At 33.9% G+C, this 20,740-nt stretch overlaps 1 long non-coding RNA gene across 1 annotated transcript; it reads right to left on the minus strand.

The window, feature by feature from the left end:
* Window positions 1–725: 725 nt before the first annotated feature.
* LOC141450825 (uncharacterized) lies at window positions 726–5,271 on the minus strand. Its single transcript, XR_012456345.1, has 3 exons — window positions 3,702–5,271; window positions 1,785–1,918; window positions 726–1,286 (listed from the first exon to the last, which is right to left on the minus strand). It is a non-coding gene; the product is annotated as an uncharacterized lncRNA (long non-coding RNA).
* Window positions 5,272–20,740: the final 15,469 nt, after the last annotated feature.

Raw genomic sequence — 20,740 nt, forward strand, 5'->3', positions numbered from 1 at the left:
ATGGCAGCCAAAGTCTAGAGAGTGTGAGAGCAAGGTTAAAATATGACAGCGCGTGACATCTAGTGACAGCTGGTGGAACTAATGTAGCCGTTGCCATGGTGATATGACGCGGCCAGAGGGTATATAAGAAAGTTCGCCGCGGGGGCCGGGCCGGGTGGGGAGATTATTTGCCTTCCGACCGTCGAAGCGACAACATCTCCGTAACCACAACACGACACTTTTTCAAGAGTTTTTGAGGAAGAAGTATGGGTTGACAAGATTTATTTGGAATATTTGGAGCGACGAGCGACAATACCCCCCCTGCATCAAGCAGTACGACTTGTGTCGTACTGACGACCATTTTTTTTTGTCCACGTATATATAGAGAGGTACCATATGATATGAGCGTCTTATCACCATGGAGACGTCCGCCCATCAGTTAACTCCTCCCACTGGCTAGCACCGCCCATATTTTGTTAACATTGCTCTCACACTCTCTAGACTTTGCCAGGCATTTCCAATGTAATTATTTTACGTACCTCTTACACTCTCTAGACTTTGGCAACCATTTAATATTATTTTATCATCCTCTTACACACTCTCTAGACTCTGGCAGCCATTGCTGGTTTTATTATTTGAACTACTTTTTAACTTGACATGTTAGTGGCTCTCTCTGACGGATTTTTTTGAAACTAACTTTTGTTTTCCCGCTTTTTGAATATTTATTTTTTAAACCTTGCTCTACACACTCTCTAGACTCTGGCAGCCATTTTTATAACTTTCACTTTTTAAAGAAATGATGATTTTCATTAATTTGCTTCACCATTCTTGGGGATATACCCTCTGTAGTACTATTTTTTTTCATTTTTTACTTTTTAACTATTTTTTTACAATCTTCTTCTTTCTTTTTTAAATTAATTTTAATATGTTTTAACTTTTTTATTTTTAAATTAATTTGCTCAATTTTTCTTTTTGTAAAAACATAATTAAAACTACTGTTATGTGAAAATAGGTAAATAAATAGACTGTTTTAAATAGACTTTCTCTTTATTCTTTTATCAATTACATATAAATACATATAAATAATAAATTAATTATAAATTGTAATTATCCAACTTTAAAGCATAAATTATAACAATTAATTAATAACCAAAATTACAATACAATTTTATTTTATAATTCTTAAATACATTTGATATAATAATTGCTTTATGACAATAGCGGTTTCTATTTTTCCAAAACCTTATTCATTTTGGCTTAATTTGATGAACAGTTTTGAAGCTCTATCCAGTATCACCATTTTATTTCTGAAAAACAACAATACAATTAAGTAAAATTTTCGAAAAAGTTTATTCTGTTATTAAGAAGCTTTCACATGATTTTAATTTAGTTAATTCTTCTCTTATTCAAATTAAAAACACCTATTTGGCGATATAAAAAAGTTTTTTGAAATACTAAATAACATCAAAATAATTATTGTGTATATTCAAGTGAAAAATTGCAAGTAATGAAAATGAATAAAACATTAAATCCAAATATAAATTATTTTAAAAATAGACCATTTGAAACTTCCAAATAGTTTTGTTGAGTAATGAATGACATCATTTAAGAGAGATGCCGAAACGTCTCTATAAAAGGGGAATAAAGAGTTGAAAATAAATATTAACTCAGACTAATTAAATAACTAGGAAGATAACCCTTTTTATAGAAATTGATTGATTTCAAATATCAACAAAATTATAAAAAATGGATAAGAGTACCCCAAACGCTAATCTGCATAAGAAGCTATTAGATTTTCTACACACCTTATACTGCCGGAATGTAGAAATGGTGGATGCGTATCTCCTCAAGTTGGGAGCGGAAGTTTTGTTAAATAAGAAGGATTCTCAGCCGAAATAAAGAGCCAGCTAATAGCTGAATGGCCGTGAGATGAAGGCACCTATAGAAAGAGAAAAATATTGCATTAATACCAACCATGGTACACTTATGATAAACAGGTCTTTACTTTCATTTTGAAATTATTTTCCCACGCAATTTTGATCAATATTAATAAAGTGAAAGTAAGTTTCAATAGACGTGGTGTATGAAGTAATAATCTTGAGGTTTGCCCTATAAAACAGTACTCGAATAATAATAATTTGGGTTTATTAGAACATACACTATAAAAACAAACTTCTTAATCCGTCTATCTAATTAGCCTTTATACTTCCAACATAAGGTATACAATACTCAAATGGATTTATATTGATCTATCAACATAAAACGATAACATAAAAGATGGGTACAATAAAGTCATGCTCGAAAAAATTCAATTTAAAAATAAAATTAAAATAGAACAATGCCTAACATTACTTTGTTTACTGAGACCCTTGCTTAATTAATCAAATACCTATTCCTAATTAAATAACTAGAAAGATAACCCTTTTTATAGAAAATGATTGAAATATACCTATATTTTACAGCCAAAAAGCATCACTAGTTTGAGCAGGGGAGAGTTGTAGGTTGTTATACCACTTAAGTATGAGATAATCTCGCAAAACTACAATCAGCACCACATCAATTTGTTCCAAGTATTTCTTTTTAGATTCAGTTGAAGCAAACTGGTTCAACATATTCCATTGTTGTTAACATATCCAAGTTCGGATAGCTGTAATTAACCCACTTTCCTTTGCAAAGTAGTAGTATTAAAACTAACCGTTTTTAAGATCTGATTCAAAAAGGAGATTTGAATAGAATGTATATATGTTATACGGATACGAACATAATTCCATGAAAGCAAATTAAAACGGTAGGTTTCCAAACATGAGAACCTGTCTGGGTAAAGAACTAACTTACATTAGGCCGTTGTGAATGATGAAAATAAGGGCTTTTATTTTCCGATGTCCTGAGAGAGAAAGAGGAAAGTTGCTGACTATTAGAGGTGGTCGAAGAGTTGTCAGGAAAGAAGGCGGTCAATTCACTCAAGAAGAATTGCATAAGAATTGTTTGTGGTAACCGAGTTCAGGTTTCTCCTGATAAAAGAATCAAAAGCATGATGTATTTTTTTTTTTAATTTTAGTATTAAAATGATATCATAATGTATTCAATTTATTTAGTCAAACTAGATATAAGCCTACCACAACTTTTTGAATAACACTTCAATTTGCAGATTGTTTAGAAAATTCAAGCAATAAAAGTTTTAGGAATCAAGCAGCGTGAACCTTCATCAGGAAGTTATTACTTCGCGCCATACTCTGATAGTAGATGTTGGGGATACTACAAATGATTTAAACCAATGGTACGAAATAAGCCAAATTAACAGCAACTGTGTCGCTCAAGTTGAAAAAACGTTATCAACAATTAAACAATGCAGACAAAAGAAGAATCTATCACACTTATTAAACAATACCTTTTTCCTTACAATTAAACAAACAATAAATAACTGATCTCGTTTTGAAATAAAGTATATCAAGAATTAGAAAACCCTTCTCTTTATAATTTCTTGTTACTGTTGTCAGAATATATGTAGCTTTTCCTTCAGGCTTTCTTTTTTTGCAGGGAGAAATGATACTTTTATGGATTATAAACTGCTTAATTATTGATAATTACACCGAGTTGTTTTAAACTGGGATACTTTCCATGGTCATAAAGTTTAATGTTGGATATGGTGAGATTGTCTAAAAATGTAAAGATTAAACCAAAAGTTCAAGGGAAATATACTATATTAAATGCATTGTAATTACCTTTAATAATTCATTTTAGATCGCGCTTCTTTTTGATTATCCAATCTCATGCAATCATTGTAGAAATATCAGCTACCTCTGATGGAAATTGTTATATTTGAATTGGGACTATCTACTATGCACAATAATTACAAAATCAAAACTATTTCTGTCCTTACTTCAAAACTGAAAGGTAATGTTTGGTTAACATAACCTTCTCCGTTAAATAACAGTTTTAGTTCATAAAGACAGCCACCAGATGACACTACCTCCCGGGAAACAAATTTATCTTAATATATTTTTTATTTTCAATGACATTAAAAACTGACCAGTAGGCCAATTGTAAAAGGGTTAATTGTCAAAGAGTGACATAGAAAAACATCTAGTTTTAACAATTATTTCCCGTTTTTCTATAAAAGATAAAATTGCCAAATTTTCTTCAAAATATAAGACAAAGTATGTGAAAAATGTGAGCTAGTTTAGCGAGAAAAAGGGTGTTTTCCAATAGTACATGTATACATAGGACAGAAGTGAATGTTTCAAATCGTTTAGACCATTTTCTTTCCTTTCATTGCAATAAACAAAGGAAAAGTAAGAAATAGGGAACTACTTTGGCGAAGAAAATCTTTAGTTTTGAATGTGGAGGTTTTTGGAAACAAAATGAAAATTGAAAAATCTTCTATAGTTATGTAATTTCATTTGTCTCCTGGATCCATGATTGCCATTTAAAGCCTAGCGGATGTTGTACACCTTTAGTCAAAAGTATTCGATATGGAGGAGGAAATTTTTTCACATATAATTATTTATTATTTTTATATTTTACTAGAAATTCCAGTAAAACTAAAGATTTTTTCAATTCAAAACATGTCAACCTAAAGAGTACAATTTATGCCTGGCTTAAAACTTCTACATTCAAAACTAGCCGACCTAAGATACAATGTTAGAAACAGAAAATAATATTTTTGAAGTATTTCAAATGTAATTTTCAATTTTTCTTAACTTTTCAACCTCTACGACAAATACCTAAAAAAGTAATTTCTTGTAAAACTATTGAGGATGTCTCATCTTACTAATAAATTGTGAACGTCTGCCCAACCAAAACTAGCCGTCCTAAGTGTACAACATATGGCTAGTACAGTTGTAAAAACTTGAACTAAGAAAATTTCAGTCAAACTAACCAAGATTTTGCTTTTTTTTCTCTCTTTTTATAACAACTCAATATCCTGGTCTAACCAACATATGGTGTTAAATGTAACGCAGGAATAACATTTTAATAGTAGAAATACGAAATTAGATAATTGTTGTAAACCTGTCGCAGAATTTTTGATTTTTTACTTTTTACAAACCTTCTTCAGTCAAAACTAGCCGATCTAATCCGTACTAAGAAGGCCTAGCTTAAAAAACAATGGTGGAAACAGAAACTAAGAAAATTCCAGTAAAACTAAAGAAGATTTTTCATTATTTAGAACCACACTATCCGGACTTACCCAAGTATAGTGTAAAATGAATCCCTGCCATGAAAATACAATGGTAAAAATAGGAAATAAGGAAATTGTAGTAATACTGACGAAGATTTTTTTATGCTTCGCTTTCTCTAAAATTTCTACAATCAGAACTAGCCGACAATGAATAAAGATACTATGAGAAACAGAAAATAAGTAATTTCATGTAATACTAATGCAGATAATAAAGTTTTCTTTCTGTCTGAACGTCTACATCAATAGCCGTCAGATATAATGGATATAATGAACGTTTGGCTTAAAAATACTGCGTTAAAAACCGGAAATATAAAAATTCCAGTAAAGCCTATGAAATTTTGTCTTTTTTTTTTAACATCTCCAACCAAAAGTAGCCGACCTAAAGTGTACAACGCCTAGCTGACTGGATGGCGCAATGTTGGAAACAGGAAACAATGAAATTCTAGTAAAACTAGCAACGACTAAACTATTTTTTTTATTTCTACCATCCCAACACATCCAGAACATATTCGTCAAGACCCCCAGCAATGCAAAACACATTTCACTTCTTAAGCCGGGAATCAACATTTATCTTATAAACATCCACACACGATAGTTTCGTTTCTCTCCTCAAGCAGTTGTTATACAGTCACACGAAATAGCCCCTCCGTTAGAAACAGGAAACAAGCAAATAGCAGTAAAACTGACGAAGCTGAGTCTACATTTCTCATTTTGGAACCCCTTTAGAAGCAAACCTAGCCAATAAAGTTGTACAAGTATATATTCCTTAGTAATAGAAAGTTAGAAACAGAAAATAAAAAAATTGGGATAAAACTAAGGAAAATAACCCTAATATTCTTTTTTGGGAATACCACTAGAAACAAAAAAAAAGCCGAAACAAACTGTAAAATGTGCACTTACCTAAATAATACAATGACAAATATAGGAAACAAGGAAATTGTAGTAAAACTGACAGAGATTCTTCTACTTATCTCTTGTTGGAAGATCCTACAACAAAAACTAGGAGACCTAAGTTGTACAATGTATGTCTGGTTTAATAATACAATGATAGATACAGCGAACAAAGAAATAATAGTAAAACTGATGAAGCTACCTCTTTTCTCTTTTTGGAACATCCTAGAACCAAAACTAGGCGATCTATGCACTACAACGTACGCCTGGCTTATTAATATAATAATTGAAGGAGATAAAAAGAAAATTGTAGTAAAACTGAGAGAGATTCTTCTACTTCTCTCTTTTTAGAACATCCTAGAACCAAAACTAGGCGACCTAAGTTGTACAATGTATGCCTGGTTTAATAATACAATGATAGATACAGCAAACATAGAAATTATAGTAAAACTGATGAACCTACATCTACTTTTCTCTCATTGGAACAACCTAAAACCAAAACTAAACGACCTATGCAGTACAATGTACGCCTGGCTTATTAATACAATAATTGAAGGAGATAAAAAGGAAATTGTAGTGAAACTGAGAGAGATTCTTCTACTTTTCTCTTTTTGGAACATCCTAGAACCAAAACTAGGCGATCTAAGTTGTACAATGTATGCCTGGTTTAATAATACAATGATAGATACAGCAAACGAGGAAATAATAGTAAAACTGATGAACCTACATCTACTTTTCTCTCTTTGGAACACCCTAGAACCAAAACTAAACGACCTATGCAGTACAATGTACGCCTGGCTTATTAATACAATAATTGAAGGAGATAAAAAGGAAATTGTAGTGAAACTGAGGGAGATTCTTCTACTTTTCTCTTTTTGGAACATCCTAGAACCAAAACTAGGCGACCTATGCAGTACAATGTACGCATTGATTATTAATACAATAATTGAAGGAGATAAAAAGGAAAGTGCAGTAAAACTGAGAGAGATTCTTCTACTTTTCTCTTATTGGAACATCCTAGAACCAAAACTAGGCGATCTAAGTTGTACAATGTATGCCTGGTTTAATAATACAATGATAGATACAGCGAACAAAGAAATAATAGTAAAACTGATGAAGCTACCTCTTTTCTCTTTTTGGAACATCCTAGAACCAAAACTAGGCGATCTATGCACTACAACGTACGCCTGGCTTATTAATATAATAATTGAAGGAGATAAAAAGAAAATTGTAGTAAAACTGAGAGAGATTCTTCTACTTCTCTCTTTTTAGAACATCCTAGAACCAAAACTAGGCGACCTAAGTTGTACAATGTATGCCTGGTTTAATAATACAATGATAGATACAGCAAACATAGAAATTATAGTAAAACTGATGAACCTACATCTACTTTTCTCTCTTTGGAACACCCTAGAACCAAAACTAAACGACCTATGCAGTACAATGTACGCCTGGCTTATTAATACAATAATTGAAGGAGATAAAAAGGAAATTGTAGTGAAACTGAGGGAGATTCTTCTACTTTTCTCTTTTTGGAACATCCTAGAACCAAAACTAGGCGCTATGCAGTACAATGTACGCATTAATTATTAATACAATAATTGAAGGAGATAAAAAGGAAAGTGCAGTAAAACTGAGAGAGATTCTTCTACTTTTCTCTTTTTGGAACATCCTAGAACCAAAACTAGGCGATCTAAGTTGTACAATGTATGCCTGGTTTAATAATACAATGATAGATACAGCAAACGAGGAAATAATAGTAAAACTGATGAACCTACCTCTTTTCTCTTTTTGGAACACCCCAGAACCAAAACTCGGCGACCTATGCAGTACAATGTACGTCTGGCTTATTAATACAATAATTGAAGGAGATAAAAAGGAAATTGTAGTGAAACTGAGGGAGATTCTTCTACTTTTCTCTTTTTGGAACATCCTAGAACCAAAACTAGGCGATCTAAGTTGTACAATGTATGCCTGGTTTAATAATACAATGATAGATACAGCAAACGAGGAAATAATAGTAAAACTGATGAACCTACATCTACTTTTCTCTCTTTGGAACACCCTAGAACCAAAACTAAACGACCTATGCAGTACAATGTACGCCTGGCTTATTAATACAATAATTGAAGGAGATAAAAAGGAAATTGTAGTGAAACTGAGGGAGATTCTTCTACTTTTCTCTTTTTGGAACATCCTAGAACCAAAACTAGGCGACCTATGCAGTACAATGTACGCATTGATTATTAATACAATAATTGAAGGAGATAAAAAGGAAAGTGCAGTAAAACTAAGAGAGATTCTTCTACTTTTCTCTTTTTGGAACATCCTAGAACCAAAACTAGGCGATCTAAGTTGTACAATGTATGCCTGGTTTAATAATACAATGATAGATACAGCAAACGAGGAAATAATAGTAAAACTGATGAACCTACCTCTTTTCTCTTTTTGGAACACCCCAGAACCAAAACTCGGCGACCTATGCAGTACAATGTACGCCTGGCATATTAATACAATAATTGAAGGAGATAAAAAGGAAATTGTAGTGAAACTGAGGGAGATTCTTCTACTTTTCTCTTTTTGGAACATCCTAGAAACAAAACTAGGCGATCTAAGTTGTACAATGTATGCCTGGTTTAATAATACAATGATAGATACAGCAAACGAGGAAATAATAGTAAAACTGATGAACCTACCTCTTTTCTCTTTTTGGAACACCCCAGAACCAAAACTCGGCGACCTATGCAGTACAATGTACGTCTGGCTTATTAATACAATAATTGAAGGAGATAAAAAGGAAATTGTAGTGAAACTGAGGGAGATTCTTCTACTTTTCTCTTTTTGGAACATCCTAGAACCAAAACTAGGCGACCTAAGTTTTACAATGTATATCTGGTATAATAATACAATGATAGATACAGCAAACGAGGAAATAATAGTAAAACTGATGAACCTACCTCTTTTCTCTTTTTGGAACACCCCAGAACCAAAACTCGGCGACCTATGCAGTACAATGTACGTCTGGCTTATTAATACAAAAATTGAAGGAGATAAAAAGGAAAGTGCAGTAAAACTGAGAGAGATTCTTCTACTTTTCTCTTTTTGGAACATCCTAGAACCAAAACTAGGCGACCTAAGTTGTACAATGTATGCCTGGTTTAATAATACAGTGATAGATACAGCAAACGAGGAAATAATAGTAAAACTGATGAACCTACCTCTTTTCTCTTTTTGGAACACCCCAGAACCAAAACTCGGCGACCTATGCAGTACAATGTACGTCTGGCTTATTAATACAATAATTGAAGGAGATAAAAAGGAAATTGTAGTGAAACTGAGGGAGATTCTTCTACTTTTCTCTTTTTGGAACATCCTAGAACCAAAACAAGGAGACCTAAGTTGTACAATGTACGCATTGATTATTAATACAATAATTGAAGGAGATAAAAAGGAAAGTGCAGTAAAACTGAGAGAGATTCTTCTACTTTTCTCTTTTTGGAACATCCTAGAACCAAAACTAGGCGACCTAAGTTTTACAATGTATATCTGGTATAATAATACAATGATAGATACAGCAAACGAGGAAATAATAGTAAAACTGATGAACCTACCTCTTTTCTCTTTTTGGAACACCCCAGAACCAAAACTCGGCGACCTATGCAGTACAATGTACGTCTGGCTTATTAATACAAAAATTGAAGGAGATAAAAAGGAAAGTGCAGTAAAACTGAGAGAGATTCTTCTACTTTTCTCTTTTTGGAACATCCTAGAACCAAAACAAGGAGACCTAAGTTGTACAATGTATGCCTGGTTTAATAATACAGTGATAGATACAGCAAACGAGGAAATAATAGTAAAACTGATGAACCTACCTCTTTTCTCTTTTTGGAACACCCCAGAACCAAAACTCGGCGACCTATGCAGTACAATGTACGTCTGGCTTATTAATACCAAAATTGAAGGAGATAAAAAGGAAAGTGCAGTAAAACTGAGAGAGATTCTTCTACTTTTCTCTTTTTGGAACATCCTAGAACCAAAACTAGGCGATCTAAGTTGTACAATGTATGCCTGGTTTAATAATACAATGATAGATACAGCAAACGAGGAAATAATAGTAAAACTGATGAACCTACCTCTTTTCTCTTTTTGGAACACCCCAGAACCAAAACTCGGCGACCTATGCAGTACAATGTACGTCTGGCTTATTAATACAATAATTGAAGGAGATAAAAAGGAAATTGTAGTGAAACTGAGGGAGATTCTTCTACTTTTCTCTTTTTGGAACATCCTAGAACCAAAACAAGGAGACCTAAGTTGTACAATGTATGCCTGGTTTAATAATACAATGATAGATACAGCAAACATAGAAATTATAGTAAAACTGATGAACCTACATCTACTTTTCTCTCATTGGAACAACCTAAAACCAAAACTAAACGACCTATGCAGTACAATGTACGCCTGGCTTATTAATACAATAATTGAAGGAGATAAAAAGGAAATTGTAGTGAAACTGAGAGAGATTCTTCTACTTTTCTCTTTTTGGAACATCCTAGAACCAAAACTAGGCGATCTAAGTTGTACAATGTATGCCTGGTTTAATAATACAATGATAGATACAGCAAACGAGGAAATAATAGTAAAACTGATGAACCTACATCTACTTTTCTCTCTTTGGAACACCCTAGAACCAAAACTAAACGACCTATGCAGTACAATGTACGCCTGGCTTATTAATACAATAATTGAAGGAGATAAAAAGGAAATTGTAGTGAAACTGAGGGAGATTCTTCTACTTTTCTCTTTTTGGAACATCCTAGAACCAAAACTAGGCGACCTATGCAGTACAATGTACGCATTGATTATTAATACAATAATTGAAGGAGATAAAAAGGTAAGTGCAGTAAAACTAAGAGAGATTCTTCTACTTTTCTCTTTTTGGAACATCCTAGAACCAAAACTAGGCGATCTAAGTTGTACAATGTATGCCTGGTTTAATAATACAATGATAGATACAGCAAACGAGGAAATAATAGTAAAACTGATGAACCTACCTCTTTTCTCTTTTTGGAACACCCCAGAACCAAAACTCGGCGACCTATGCAGTACAATGTACGTCTGGCTTATTAATACAATAATTGAAGGAGATAAAAAGGAAATTGTAGTGAAACTGAGAGAGATTCTTCTACTTTTCTCTTTTTGGAACATCCTAGAACCAAAACTAGGCGATCTAAGTTGTACAATGTATGCCTGGTTTAATAATACAATGATAGATACAGCAAACGAGGAAATAATAGTAAAACTGATGAACCTACATCTACTTTTCTCTCTTTGGAACACCCTAGAACCAAAACTAAACGACCTATGCAGTACAATGTACGCCTGGCTTATTAATACAATAATTGAAGGAGATAAAAAGGAAATTGTAGTGAAACTGAGGGAGATTCTTCTACTTTTCTCTTTTTGGAACATCCTAGAACCAAAACTAGGCGATCTAAGTTGTACAATGTATGCCTGGTTTAATAATACAATGATAGATACAGCAAACGAGGAAATAATAGTAAAACTGATGAACCTACCTCTTTTCTCTTTTTGGAACACCCCAGAACCAAAACTCGGCGACCTATGCAGTACAATGTACGTCTGGCTTATTAATAAAATAATTGAAGGAGATAAAAAGGAAATTGTAGTGAAACTGAGGGAGATTCTTCTACTTTTCTCTTTTTGGAACATCCTAGAACCAAAACTAGGCGACCTAAGTTTTACAATGTATATCTGGTATAATAATACAATGATAGATACAGCAAACGAGGAAATAATAGTAAAACTGATGAACCTACCTCTTTTCTCTTTTTGGAACACCCCAGAACCAAAACTCGGCGACCTATGCAGTACAATGTACGTCTGGCTTATTAATACAAAAATTGAAGGAGATAAAAAGGAAAGTGCAGTAAAACTGAGAGAGATTCTTCTACTTTTCTCTTTTTGGAACATCCTAGAACCAAAACTAGGCGACCTAAGTTGTACAATGTATGCCTGGTTTAATAATACAGTGATAGATACAGCAAACGAGGAAATAATAGTAAAACTGATGAACCTACCTCTTTTCTCTTTTTGGAACACCCCAGAACCAAAACTCGGCGACCTATGCAGTACAATGTACGTCTGGCTTATTAATACAATAATTGAAGGAGATAAAAAGGAAATTGTAGTGAAACTGAGGGAGATTCTTCTACTTTTCTCTTTTTGGAACATCCTAGAACCAAAACAAGGAGACCTAAGTTGTACAATGTACGCATTGATTATTAATACAATAATTGAAGGAGATAAAAAGGAAAGTGCAGTAAAACTGAGAGAGATTCTTCTACTTTTCTCTTTTTGGAACATCCTAGAACCAAAACTAGGCGACCTAAGTTTTACAATGTATATCTGGTATAATAATACAGTGATAGATACAGCAAACGAGGAAATAATAGTAAAACTGATGAACCTACCTCTTTTCTCTTTTTGGAACACCCCAGAACCAAAACTCGGCGACCTATGCAGTACAATGTACGTCTGGCTTATTAATACAATAATTGAAGGAGATAAAAAGGAAATTGTAGTGAAACTGAGGGAGATTCTTCTACTTTTCTCTTTTTGGAACATCCTAGAACCAAAACAAGGAGACCTAAGTTGTACAATGTATGCCTGGTTTAATAATACAATGATAGATACAGCAAACATAGAAATTATAGTAAAACTGATGAACCTACATCTACTTTTCTCTCATTGGAACAACCTAAAACCAAAACTAAACGACCTATGCAGTACAATGTACGCCTGGCTTATTAATACAATAATTGAAGGAGATAAAAAGGAAATTGTAGTGAAACTGAGAGAGATTCTTCTACTTTTCTCTTTTTAGAACATCCTAGAACCAAAACTAGGCGATCTAAGTTGTACAATGTATGCCTGGTTTAATAATACAATGATAGATACAGCAAACGAGGAAATAATAGTAAAACTGATGAACCTACCTCTTTTCTCTCTTTGGAACACCCTAGAACCAAAACTAAACGACCTATGCAGTACAATGTACGCCTGGCTTATTAATACAATAATTGAAGGAGATAAAAAGGAAATTGTAGTGAAACTGAGGGAGATTCTTCTACTTTTCTCTTTTTGGAACATCCTAGAACCAAAACTAGGCGACCTATGCAGTACAATGTACGCATTGATTATTAATACAATAATTGAAGGAGATAAAAAGGAAAGTGCAGTAAAACTGAGAGAGATTCTTCTACTTTTCTCTTTTTGGAACATCCTAGAACCAAAACTAGGCGATCTAAGTTGTACAATGTATGCCTGGTTTAATAATACAATGATAGATACAGCGAACAAAGAAATAATAGTAAAACTGATGAAGCTACCTCTTTTCTCTTTTTGGAACATCCTAGAACCAAAACTAGGCGATCTATGCACTACAACGTACGCCTGGCTTATTAATATAATAATTGAAGGAGATAAAAAGAAAATTGTAGTAAAACTGAGAGAGATTCTTCTACTTCTCTCTTTTTAGAACATCCTAGAACCAAAACTAGGCGACCTAAGTTGTACAATGTATGCCTGGTTTAATAATACAATGATAGATATAGCAAACATAGAAATTATAGTAAAACTGATGAACCTACATCTACTTTTCTCTCTTTGGAACACCCTAGAACCAAAACTAAACGACCTATGCAGTACAATGTACGCCTGGCTTATTAATACAATAATTGAAGGAGATAAAAAGGAAATTGTAGTGAAACTGAGGGAGATTCTTCTACTTTTCTCTTTTTGGAACATCCTAGAACCAAAACTAGGCGACCTATGCAGTACTATGTACGCATTGATTATTAATACAATAATTGAAGGAGATAAAAAGGAAAGTGCAGTAAAACTGAGAGAGATTCTTCTACTTTTCTCTTTTTGGAACATCCTAGAACCAAAACTAGGCGATCTAAGTTGTACAATGTATGCCTGGTTTAATAATACAATGATAGATACAGCAAACGAGGAAATAATAGTAAAACTGATGAACCTACATCTACTTTTCTCTCTTTGGAACACCCTAGAACCAAAACTAAACGACCTATGCAGTACAATGTACGCCTGGCTTATTAATACAATAATTGAAGGAGATAAAAAGGAAATTGTAGTGAAACTGTGGGAGATTGTTCTACTTTTCTCTTTTTGGAACATCCTAGATCCAAAACTAGGCGATCTAAGTTGTACAATGTATGCCTGGTTTAATAATACAATGATAGATACAGCAAACGAGGAAACAATAGTAAAACTGATGAACCTACCTCTTTTCTCTTTTTGGAACACCCCAGAACCAAAACTCGGCGACCTATGCAGTACAATGTACGTCTGGCTTATTAATACAATAATTGAAGGAGATAAAAAGGAAATTGTAGTGAAACTGAGGGAGATTCTTCTACTTTTCTCTTTTTGGAACATCCTAGAACCAAAACTAGGCGACCTAAGTTTTACAATGTATATCTGGTATAATAATACAATGATAGATACAGCAAACGAGGAAATAATAGTAAAACTGATGAACCTACCTCTTTTCTCTTTTTGGAACACCCCAGAACCAAAACTCGGCGACCTATGCAGTACAATGTACGTCTGGCTTATTAATACAAAAATTGAAGGAGATAAAAAGGAAAGTGCAGTAAAACTGAGAGAGATTCTTCTACTTTTCTCTTTTTGGAACATCCTAGAACCAAAACTAGGCGACCTAAGTTGTACAATGTATGCCTGGTTTAATAATACAGTGATAGATACAGCAAACGAGGAAATAATAGTAAAACTGATGAACCTACCTCTTTTCTCTTTTTGGAACACCCCAGAACCAAAACTCGGCGACCTATGCAGTACAATGTACGTCTGGCTTATTAATACAATAATTGAAGGAGATAAAAAGGAAATTGTAGTGAAACTGAGGGAGATTCTTCTACTTTTCTCTTTTTGGAACATCCTAGAACCAAAACAAGGAGACCTAAGTTGTACAATGTACGCATTGATTATTAATACAATAATTGAAGGAGATAAAAAGGAAAGTGCAGTAAAACTGAGAGAGATTCTTCTACTTTTCTCTTTTTGGAACATCCTAGAACCAAAACTAGGCGACCTAAGTTTTACAATGTATATCTGGTATAATAATACAATGATAGATACAGCAAACGAGGAAATAATAGTAAAACTGATGAACCTACCTCTTTTCTCTTTTTGGAACACCCCAGAACCAAAACTCGGCGACCTATGCAGTACAATGTACGTCTGGCTTATTAATACAAAAATTGAAGGAGATAAAAAGGAAAGTGCAGTAAAACTGAGAGAGATTCTTCTACTTTTCTCTTTTTGGAACATCCTAGAACCAAAACAAGGAGACCTAAGTTGTACAATGTATGCCTGGTTTAATAATACAGTGATAGATACAGCAAACGAGGAAATAATAGTAAAACTGATGAACCTACCTCTTTTCTCTTTTTGGAACACCCCAGAACCAAAACTCGGCGACCTATGCAGTACAATGTACGTCTGGCTTATTAATACCAAAATTGAAGGAGATAAAAAGGAAAGTGCAGTAAAACTGAGAGAGATTCTTCTACTTTTCTCTTTTTGGAACATCCTAGAACCAAAACTAGGCGATCTAAGTTGTACAATGTATGCCTGGTTTAATAATACAATGATAGATACAGCAAACGAGGAAATAATAGTAAAACTGATGAACCTACCTCTTTTCTCTTTTTGGAACACCCCAGAACCAAAACTCGGCGACCTATGCAGTACAATGTACGTCTGGCTTATTAATACAATAATTGAAGGAGATAAAAAGGAAATTGTAGTGAAACTGAGGGAGATTCTTCTACTTTTCTCTTTTTGGAACATCCTAGAACCAAAACCAGGAGACCTAAGTTGTACAATGTACGCATTGATTATTAATACAATAATTGAAGGAGATAAAAAGGAAAGTGCAGTAAAACTGAGAGAGATTCTTCTACTTTTCTCTTTTTGGAACATCCTAGAACCAAAACTAGGCGATCTAAGTTGTACAATGTATGCCTGGTTTAATAATACAATGATAGATACAGCAAACGAGGAAATAATAGTAAAACTGATGAACCTACCTCTTTTCTCTTTTTGGAACACCCCAGAACCAAAACTCGGCGACCTATGCAGTACAATGTACGTCAGGCTTATTAATACAATAATTGAAGGAGATAAAAAGGAAATTGTAGTGAAACTGAGGGAGATTCTTCTACTTTTCTCTTTTTGGAACATCCTAGAACCAAAACCAGGAGACCTAAGTTGTACAATGTACGCATTGATTATTAATACAATAATTGAAGGAGATAAAAAGGAAAGTGCAGTAAAACTGAGAGAGATTCTTCTACTTTTCTCTTTTTGGAACATCCTAGAACCAAAACTAGGCGATCTAAGTTGTACAATGTATGCCTGGTTTAATAATACAATGATAGATACAGCAAACGAGGAAATAATAGTAAAACTGATGAACCTACCTCTTTTCTCTTTTTGGAACACCCCAGAACCAAAACTCGGCGACCTATGCAGTACAATGTACGTCTGGCTTATTAATACAATAATTGAAGGAGATAAAAAGGAAATTGTAGTGAAACTGAGGGAGATTCTTCTACTTTTCTCTTTTTGGAACATCCTAGAACCAAAACCAGGAGACCTAAGTTGTACAATTTACGCATTGATTATTAATACAATAATTGAAGGAGATAAAAAGGAAAGTGCAGTAAAACTGAGAGAGATTCTTCTACTTTTCTCTTTTTGGAACATCCTAGAACCAAAACTAGGCGACCTAAGTTTTACAATGTATATCTGGTATAATAATACAATGATAGATACAGCAAACGAGGAAATAATAGTAAAACTGATGAACCTACCTCTTTTCTCTTTTTGGAACACCCCAGAACCAAAACTCGGCGACCTATGCAGTACAATGTACGTCTGGCTTATTAATACAAAAATTGAAGGAGATAAAAAGGAAAGTGCAGTAAAACTGAGAGAGATTCTTCTACTTTTCTCTTTTTGGAACATCCTAGAACCAAAACAAGGAGACCTAAGTTGTACAATGTATGCCTGGTTTAATAATACAGTGATAGATACAGCAAACGAGGAAATAATAGTAAAACTGATGAACCTACCTCTTTTCTCTTTTTGGAACACCCCAGAACCAAAACTCGGCGACCTATGCAGTACAATGTACGTCTGGCTTATTAATACCAAAATTGAAGGAGATAAAAAGGAAAGTGCAGTAAAACTGAGAGAGATTCTTCTACTTTTCTCTTTTTGGAACATCCTAGAACCAAAACTAGGCGATCTAAGTTGTACAATGTATGCCTGGTTTAATAATACAATGATAGATACAGCAAACGAGGAAATAATAGTAAAACTGATGAACCTACCTCTTTTCTCTTTTTGGAACACCCCAGAACCAAAACTCGGCGACCTATGCAGTACAATGTACGTCTGGCTTATTAATACAATAATTGAAGGAGATAAAAAGGAAATTGTAGTGAAACTGAGGGAGATTCTTCTACTTTTCTCTTTTTGGAACATCCTAGAACCAAAACCAGGAGACCTAAGTTGTACAATGTACGCATTGATTATTAATACAATAATTGAAGGAGATAAAAAGGAAAGTGCAGTAAAACTGAGAGAGATTCTTCTACTTTTCTCTTTTTGGAACATCCTAGAACCAAAACTAGGCGATCTAAGTTGTACAATGTATGCCTGGTTTAATAATACAATGATAGATACAGCAAACGAGGAAATAATAGTAAAACTGATGAACCTACCTCTTTTCTCTTTTTGGAACACCCCAGAACCAAAACTCGGCGACCTATGCAGTACAATGTACGTCAGGCTTATTAATACAATAATTGAAGGAGATAAAAAGGAAATTGTAGTGAAACTGAGGGAGATTCTTCTACTTTTCTCTTTTTGGAACATCCTAGAACCAAAACCAGGAGACCTAAGTTGTACAATGTACGCATTGATTATTAATACAATAATTGAAGGAGATAAAAAGGAAAGTGCAGTAAAACTGAGAGAGATTCTTCTACTTTTCTCTTTTTGGAACATCCTAGAACCAAAACTAGGCGATCTAAGTTGTACAATGTATGCCTGGTTTAATAATACAATGATAGATACAGCAAACGAGGAAATAATAGTAAAACTGATGAACCTACCTCTTTTCTCTTTTTGGAACACCCCAGAACCAAAACTCGGCGACCTATGCAGTACAATGTACGTCTGGCTTATTAATACAATAATTGAAGGAGATAAAAAGGAAATTGTAGTGAAACTGAGGGAGATTCTTCTACTTTTCTCTTTTTGGAACATCCTAGAACCAAAACCAGGAGACCTAAGTTGTACAATTTACGCATTGATTATTAATACAATAATTGAAGGAGATAAAAAGGAAAGTGCAGTAAAACTGAGAGAGATTCTTCTACTTTTCTCTTTTTGGAACATCCTAGAACCAAAACTAGGCGATCTAAGTTGTACAATGTATGCCTGGTTTAATAATACAATGATAGATACAGCAAACGAGGAAATAATAGTAAAACTGATGAACCTACCTCTTTTCTCTTTTTGGAACACCCCAGAACCAAAACTCGGCGACCTATGCAGTACAATGTACGTCTGGCTTATTAATACAATAATTGAAGGAGATAAAAAGGAAATTGTAGTGAAACTGAGGGAGATTCTTCTACTTTTCTCTTTTTGGAACATCCTAGAACCAAAACCAGGAGACCTAAGTTGTACAATGTACGCATTGATTATTAATACAATAATTGAAGGAGATAAAAAGGAAAGTGCAGTAAAACTGAGAGAGATTCTTCTACTTTTCTCTTTTTGGAACATCCTAGAACCAAAACTAGGCGACCTAAGTTTTACAATTTATATCTGGTATAATAATACAATGATAGATACAGCAAACGAGGAAATAATAGTAAAACTGATGAACCTACCTCTTTTCTCTTTTTGGAACACCCCAGAACCAAAACTCGGCGACCTATGCAGTACAATGTACGTCTGGCTTATTAATACAAAAATTGAAGGAGATAAAAAGGAAAGTGCAGTAAAACTGAGAGAGATTCTTCTACTTTTCTCTTTTTGGAACATCCTAGAACCAAAACTAGGCGACCTAAGTTGTACAATGTATGCCTGGTTTAATAATACAGTGATAGAAACAGCAAACGAGGAAATAATAGTAAAACTGATGAACCTACCTCTTTTCTCTTTTTGGAACACCCCAGAACCAAAACTCGGCGACCTATGCAGTACAATGTACGTCTGGCTTATTAATACAATAATTGAAGGAGATAAAAAGGAAATTGTAGTGAAACTGAGGGAGATTCTTCTACTTTTCTCTTTTTGGAACATCCTAGAACCAAAACAAGGAGACCTAAGTTGTACAATGTACGCATTGATTATTAATACAATAATTGAAGGAGATAAAAAGGAAAGTGCAGTAAAACTGAGGGAGATTCTTCTACTTTTCTCTTTTTGGAACATCCTAGAACCAAAACTAGGCGACCTAAGTTGTACAATGTATGCCTGGTTTAATAATACAGTGATAGATACAGCAAACGAGGAAATAATAGTAAAACTGATGAACCTACCTCTTTTCTCTTTTTGGAACACCCCAGAACCAAAACTCGGCGACCTATGCAGTACAATGTACGTCTGGCTTATTAATACAAAAATTGAAGGAGATAAAAAGGAAAGTGCAGTAAAACTGAGAGAGATTCTTCTACTTCTCTCTTTTTAGAACATCCTAGAACCAAAACTAGGCGACCTAAGTTGTACAATGTATGCCTGGTTTAATAATACAATGATAGATACAGCAAACATAGAAATTATAGTAAAACTGATGAACCTACATCTACTTTTCTCTCATTGGAACAACCTAAAACCAAAACTAAACGACCTATGCAGTACAATGTACGCCTGGCTTATTAATACAATAATTGAAGGAGATAAAAAGGAAATTGTAGTGAAACTGAGAGAGATTCTTCTACTTTTCTCTTTTTGGAACATCCTAGAACCAAAACTAGGCGATCTAAGTTGTACAATGTATGCCTGGTTTAATAATACAATGATAGATACAGCAAACGAGGAAATAATAGTAAAACTGATGAACCTACATCTACTTTTCTCTCTTTGGAACACCCTAGAACCAAAACTAAACGACCTATGCAGTACAATGTACGCCTGGCTTATTAACACAATAATTGAAGGAGATAAAAAGGAAATTGTAGTGAAACTGAGGGAGATTCTTCTACTTTTCTCTTTTTGGAACATCCTAGAACCAAAACTAGGCGACCTATGCAGTACAATGTACGCATTGATTATTAATACAATAATTGAAGGAGATAAAAAGGAAAGTGCAGTAAAACTGAGAGAGATTCTTCTACTTTTCTCTTTTTGGAACATCCTAGAACCAAAACTAGGCGATCTAAGTTGTACAATGTATGCCTGGTTTAATAATACAATGATAGATACAGCAAACGAGGAAATAATAGTAAAACTGATGAACCTACCTCTTTTCTCTTTTTGGAACACCCCAGAACCAAAACTCGGCGACCTTTGCAGTACAATGTACGTCTGGCTTAT

The sequence above is a fragment of the Rhodnius prolixus genome, unplaced genomic scaffold (genome assembly GCF_049639745.1).
Source record: "Rhodnius prolixus isolate KJV_2025 unplaced genomic scaffold, Rpr scaffold_8, whole genome shotgun sequence".
NCBI classification, from domain to species: domain Eukaryota; kingdom Metazoa; phylum Arthropoda; class Insecta; order Hemiptera; family Reduviidae; genus Rhodnius; species Rhodnius prolixus.